We start from the raw sequence: 7,191 nt of genomic DNA, 5'->3' as shown, positions 1-7,191 counted from the left end.
GTGGCCACAGTTGAAGGACTTACAGGGAGTGTTCAGTAAAATATCCTTGGAACATAAAATTAAAATAAATGAAGAATAAACTTAACCAAAGTATCAGTGAACATAAACAAATCTTCAAGCTAAACAAATAATTCAAGGAAGCCAAAGTGCGTAATTAGAAAGGGATAATTATGCTTCCTCTGCTTCCGAGAAGAGATATGTAGGATTTTCGGTAGTTTCCTAAATGCATAGTGTAAGATGCTGGTGAAAATGACAAACCCCTGTTGAAGTTTATGATATATAAGAATCTACTCTGGCTGAGGGCCTGTTTCATGGCAATAAAGACATAGTAAATGAAAAAAACCTAAAAACTATTTTAAAGGTTCCGTCTGCTATAACATAAAAATATCTGGAAATGTAACATATAAGAAAACAGTTACAATACTGTAATTTAGACAGGACTGGTGGTAAAGCATATTACCCAATTATTGCTCGTGTTGTCTTTAGCTCACACATTTTCCTCTTTTGGAGGAGAATTTTATTTTTAATGCTTGTGATTTTAATTTGATTAATTTCTGAGGTACCAGTTTTCTAGGAAGAACAACAGATGGATATTGTTCTGATGTCAATTATCTGGAACAGTTCTGTGGAACTCAGTTTAGATTTTGAAGGAATGCTCTGAGGTAATAAACTATTCTTATGATATTTTAACAAAATTACATTGTTGTCAAAATGCACTAACAGCATGAAAAAGTATTTATTAAAAACTCTCTGCGTTTTTCTCTTATATGGTAAACAATCTGGTCTGCTAATCCCTTCTGGAAAAGCTGAACTTCATACCCATGCTTAGAATGACCCAGTTGTAATTGCAGCGTCACCTTCGGCCTCTCTCTTTTGTGTTTTTGTTGTTCTCTATTCTCAGAAATGTGTCAGAATCAGAGCCCCATTGTGCTGTATGTTACACAAACACAGTAAAAAAGACATGCCCCAAATTTGATACAATCATAACTGGGAGGCTTTTCTATTGTTCCTATTAGCACAGTGTAGAGAAGCCTTCCCAGGATGCTTTAGACAGACCAAGGCTATAAAAGAACAGCACTGAATGTTTGGTTTCAAATTTTTGAGTCATTACTAGAACTACAATAACATAAAGACTTTTTGTTTTTCTAATCTCAGATGAAGATGTGAAAAGTCTCTCTCATTTTGTGTTTCCAAATTGGAACCTGGTTTTGATGTTCCTGGGAAACAGTGGAATGTGGGCAGGAAGTGTTTGCTCTGAAGGAGAAGCACTGTGGTGTCCCATATCAGCTGGCATAGCTAAGCCCCGAAGGTGTGTGACTGTGTGAACTCCACTTGTTGCAGGCCACTAAGAGCAGCCCCAGGTAATTTACAACTTCATTTAACACACACTCAAGAACAGGGACAAGTAGCAAAGCTCGTGCTAGAAAATGTGGATATAGGTGAGCAAGGTTTGTGTAGGTAGATGAATTCTGGAAAAGAGAAAATAAAAACTTACACAAAATGCATCTTATACAGAAGAAATATTTCATAATCTTTAATTTTTTCTACAGATTTGACTGTCTTCCATCTTAAACTCCGCCATAGAAGAGATTTTTACCATAAACTTAAATTTTCAACTTTCTGAGAAGATTCTCAAATATTCTGATACAGCATCAGAGGAAAAAATAATTGGAACAGTAAGTGGCAATCAGATGCATTTTACTAGGACAGATATTTGCATGGTCTGTGCTATGTCCAAGAGTGATAGAACTTAAATCTGTAGACATTAGGAAGATGTTGGTTTTATACCTTGGGTCAGAAATCTTTTCACTGTCAACCTCTTTAGAGTCACTGTGGACTTAAACAGAAAAATTATGTCCACAATATTTTTGTTCTAGTGTCCTTAGAGCTCTTAGCAAGGGAAAAGCTCATTGTCAATTATTTTCGTGTGGTTTAATGCTGTACCTCTTTAGGATCTGGGGAATGCTTAATGTCTTCTGATGGCTAATTAGACCTGTCTGTTACTGGGAATATTCCTGTAGGTCAATGTAGGAGCTAGTAAAGAGGAAAAGGGCTGATAACTGGCCCTAAATAGGGAGAAGGTTCATTTGTTTGACATGATGTTGGAGTCTGCTCAGTGACTCTGCTTCCTGCAAGCTGGTTGGAAGGTGAGCTTGCATATGGGGCTGAGGAGGAAGAGAGGATGAGTGTGAGCAGACAGATACAACCATTTCAGTGGAGTGCAAGAATTTGTAGGGATGCGATTTGCCTCCATACCAGGAGAACACTGATAGTGGACAAAAGCAACCTGTGGCTCTGAACTTTTTGTTTTGTTATTATAAAGCATTGATTTTAAGGTTTGCATTTACATCTGTAATCAAATCTGATTTCAAAGCTGAGCCTGAAGCTCAGGACACAAGCTGTTATTCTGCTTCCTGTTTTATTTCTAGAGTTGTGCTGCTTATGGGACTGAATAGGATCACTAGTCACTTTTTTCCAGTTAGGATTTCAGTGAAGTGATTGGTTTCTCACAATTGCCCAGCTGATCCAATTGAGAGCAATGCTGGATATCTTTGAGAAACCAGGTGCCTCGTTTTCAGTGGTTAAGTGTGGTTTCAGGTCTCCTAGAAATTTAATCACACAACTGTCTATAAAGACAGTTTGTTAACAGAAGTTGTGATTTAGGACTACATGGATGCATCTCTATGTTGCCACATCTTTCATTTTTGAGGATAATTTAAGGTATTGGGATGCAATATTATTTTATGACCCAAGTGTCCAATTCTAGTCTTACCTTTCTCTGAAAACAAAAGTTCGAACAAGTCATTCTTCTGTTTAAGATTTGATGAACATAAATCACTACAGAAGTTTGATAAATTCTTCACACAGATTAAATTCAAAATAAGGCTTTTCTAGATTGCATTTTCCATAAATAACCAAAAGCTGCAAATGCATTACAAACTCTGCTAGCATCCAAGCATCTATTAACATCATGAAACAAGTAGAAACACCTGCTGTGACTTAATAGCCCTATTGGCTAGAGGGTAGGAAATTCAATTGGGTAATGCCTTGTTCCAGATCCTTGTTAACTGAAATTAAGCAGCATTGAGCCATCTTCTGGAGGTTTTATTTCCCTTGCAGGTAGCAACACTGAGTAGAAACAAAATAGCTCAGAACACAGGGGATAAAAATGGATCATCTGAGAGCACCAGGTAAGTGACCTAAAATATGAAATAGTTTATTGTGGATTAATTATCTTAATTTTGGAGTAGTTCTCAGAGAATGAGTGGAACCATCTCTCCAGCCAGAAGAACCCAAAGGGTGTGTGCTCCCAACAAGAACATGTGGGACTTATTCTGTTTTGCTCAAATTTGAGACATTAAGCCACGCAGGCCTGAGAAATAAAACTGACCTGTTGAAATTATGATACTACTTTCTGTAAGTGAAAACTCTGTGGTAAGTTAGTTGAGTATGTGAAGGTGTCTTTTAGAGGCATGAGTGTCTTGGTTTCCTACCACTGGAAGCTGCATTTCATGAGAATGTACTGTGTGTGAAAACCGAAAAGGAAATGTAGTTCAAGAAATTACAAGCCCTATATGTCCTCTTTTTAGTTTTTATGCTTGGAAGAAAATAGAGAAATGAAGTCTTGGCTTCCAGTGGAGATAAATTTCTGTTTCCTGCTTCCACCAGTGTAACAACCACGCTACTCAATGGCCGGAGTGCCCATACTTTTTACTCCCTCCTTGCCAGCTCCTGGGGAGGGGGATGTTGCCTGCCTTGGTGTTTGGACTATTATTGCCCAGGCTGCTTTAGATCATACAGTTTTACCTGCATTAGGTCTGACTGTTTCTTATGTACAAAAGTTGCACCAGTAACATCTTCCCTTTGTGTTAATTAGCTCACACTGTACAGGAGGGTTGAGGTATGGGTGCAGACTGCTCTCAAAGGAATGAAAGCCCCATGGCTGAAGTTAACCCCACAGGACTTTCTTAAAGCCATGCAGGAAATCTGTGACAGATCCCAGAATAAATCCCAGATTTCCTGTCTCCTTCATTTGTGCTGTAACTACAAGGCCCATAATTTCTTAGCTGAGGAAAGTGCTGTCCAATATTATCTTTCTTTTTCTGGTTTACTGTTGCTTCAGTTCATTGCTTGAGTTGCTGCCATGTGTTAGACTGTGATCGTTCATCCCTATGTCTCTTTTTTTTTTTTTTGTATTTTATGAAACATGCATGAGTGTTGTACAGTGAGCAGTGTTAATGCTGAGTACCACTACCATCCAGCATTCAAGCAAGCAAAACTCAATAAAAGTGAGTCTTTGCAGGTAAAGATAATTTATTGCCTGAGACCCTCTTCAAACTAAACTGCTCATACTTCTAATCTAAATAGCATTCACAGAAGCAGGTTTGCTACATATCAAATAATAACTGCCTGTGCTAAAATAATACATTTTGGTAGTTAAATATTTGAATGAGTAATTTTCCTTTTTGCATATGCCACTTTGTACTTTGGAAAATTGGTGCATCCTGTTGTTCTCAAGCATCAGTCCTCTTTAATGAATTATAAATTAATAGATGCAGCATTATCAAGGAAAAGTAACTCATTGTGGATCTATAATTGAATGAGATGATCTGAAGATACTATGATTTTACTAGGGCTTGATAAAGAGATGGTGGAGGAATTTGGTTTGCTCATTGGCTATCTTAGATGTTCACGTATTCACATGGTTTGCTGAATGTCTCTTTTTTTTTTTTTAAGATACTTTGCCGCTAGGTTAAACTTTAATAGTTTTCATTCTGTGCTTCTCAATTTGCCCTCATATGGTTCTTCTTTAGATAACATTACTTGTACAAATTCCAACTGAAGCAGAATCAGTAATCTTCAGCCAGTCTTGACAGCATTTCTAATGCAGTGCAGCTATGGAATTTCATTCTATCTTCTTGTTGCAAAACTGTAGCTAAATAACAGAAACATGGGAACAAATGAGCTTTGCTGAACACCCTCTTCTTAATTTATAGGATGACATTTAGATCACTTATTAAAGGTGTAATTGTTTTGAATGCAAAACCTTTGTAGACTTCAGTGGGCAATTTCATAAGCAGGAAGCCGAAGGCTTGTGCTTTACAGATGTTTAAAAATAAAGCATAACTTCCAGCCCAGCACAGAAACTGATGCACAACTCTGCAGGGAGCTGCTCTGAGTGTAACCCAACCAGTGCTGAGCCTGAGGGACACCCCAAGAGAGCTGCCTGGCCATCTGTGCACTCCCTGCAACGTTCTGGGGTCCAGGAAGCTTTTTCCATGAGGCAGACACGGGTCCACAAGAGGGCTGGTGCTTTGCCACAGCCCCTGGTTCCTTCTACAACCAAGAGCAGTAAGCACTGAGGTGCACAAAGCCTTTCCTCTGCAGGGATTAGTTACCTCCAACTCAGCGTTATCCCGGTGGGTCTTGCCTGGCTCCACACAGCTCTCTGTGCACCATGCAGTCTGGTAACCCTTTCAGCCATGTTTTTCCCTGTACTTGTCCTAGTTCCCATTTCAGTGGATAATGGAGAGTCAGCTGTATTACACTTAGTCTAATGTAAGACTGGTTACTTTTTGTTGTGAGAAGAGTTCCTCTTTGGGGTGGGCGCTACCACTGGTGGTAACATCTGTACTGATTCTGAACATACTGCCCTGCAAAATAAAACAGAAAACATCAAATTAAGGAATGACACTGCTCACTTGACCCCACTACAAGGCAGAAGGATAATGAAGATGAAGATTTGGAGGATGATGGTGAGGGGGATGATGTCTCCCTCACAGACCTTTTATGACCATGAGAGCAACGTGGTACAGATCCAGATACTGAACTCCAGCTTAAATCAGTGTGAAGTAGAAGGGTCTTAACCCAGGTGGTTATCAAATTATTAGACCGTAACAAAGCATTAAGAGAGTTATCACTCAAAAGGTAAAACTTCAGTCTGAATATGCTTTTGAGAAAGAGTATGCTGTAGTTCTTAATTAATTTGTCTTTTAAAAAAGAGAAATCTGTAGATACCCTACCTGTCATCTAAACAGAGCTTTAGACTGATCTCAGTATTTGATACTCGTGTTGTATAAAGGAGGCTAATAGCTCATAGTGGAATTAAAATAATGTTTGTGTGAACTGGCACCCAGTCTCTGAAACATTTTTCCCCATTTTCTGAGCTGGGGATGACAGCCTATATGAGCTACCAGTCCAAATCCTAATGGGCGTGGAAATAACCACCTTAGTCTTTCAGTTCCCCTTACCAGGGTATCTAGGAAGTCAGTCCTGAAAGGAGGCAGAGTTTACAATTCTGTGTGTGTGGTTCTGCTGAGGAGCTTTCAGCTTCAGTCCTGGGTGTAGCTGGGTGAGGGATATGATAATATGATATCTGCTAGCTGACTCAGAAACTGTGTACTTGGAGGGAAAGATGCTTCCCTTACCACTTCTAATTACTTTCCTTCATCTCTCACCTTGATTTATAACCATTTTTACTATATTATGTATAAAATAGTCTATATATACTATGTATAAAATAATAGCCCCAGGAGAGTATAGAACAGTCCCCAAAACAAGCTCTGTGTACATGGGAGGAGTTGATCTAGTTCAGACACCGAAGGATGCCCTCTGTACATGGCACAAATGAGTCCTTGGACTGCAAGGCCAGTCTTGCCAGTAACAGCTCTTGGAATGACAGCAGATGTTTGTCTCCTAGCTGCTGATGCCCAGTGCCCCAGAGAGCCTGGGCAGCCAAGATAGCAGAGCTCTGTGCTTGCACTGAGCTCCTGAACTTTACCTACACCCAAATTTTCATTCATTTTTCTAAATCAAGTAATTATATTCAAGGAATGGAACAGTCGCTAAATTACTGTATTTGTAGGATATCATCATGTATTAACAAGCAAGATTAAAAGGAGCATAATAATAATTAATTATACATGAATGTACATGACAAACACTTTTGGTCTCATAGCACTTTGTGTTTAGCTTAGACATTGAATATGGAAATGTATTTACAAGCTGACTCTATATATGATTGAGTAAATGGCTTTTTCAAGGTTGGAGAGTTAGATGACACCAACAAATTTTTCTCACCCATAATAGTCAATTCAGATCTCATGGCTTCACTCCTTACTCATAATCAGCAAAGCAGTACTCTTCCTCACACTGTACTGGTACATTCCTTCACATATTAGTGCCAGCTTC

The 7,191-nt window shown here is 38.9% G+C and overlaps 1 long non-coding RNA gene across 1 annotated transcript; it reads left to right on the top strand.

Moving 5' to 3' along the window:
• The first annotated feature begins 543 nt into the window (after positions 1-543).
• Positions 544-3,270, top strand: LOC116448488. Its single transcript, XR_004241972.1, has 3 exons — positions 544-662; positions 1,551-1,676; positions 3,121-3,270. It is a non-coding gene; the product is annotated as an uncharacterized LOC116448488 (long non-coding RNA).
• Positions 3,271-7,191: the final 3,921 nt, after the last annotated feature.

The sequence above is a fragment of the Corvus moneduloides genome, chromosome 10 (genome assembly GCF_009650955.1).
Source record: "Corvus moneduloides isolate bCorMon1 chromosome 10, bCorMon1.pri, whole genome shotgun sequence".
In the NCBI taxonomy this organism is placed as follows: Eukaryota; Metazoa; Chordata; class Aves; order Passeriformes; family Corvidae; genus Corvus; species Corvus moneduloides.
This window is presented reverse-complemented; position numbering and strand designations above follow the sequence as displayed.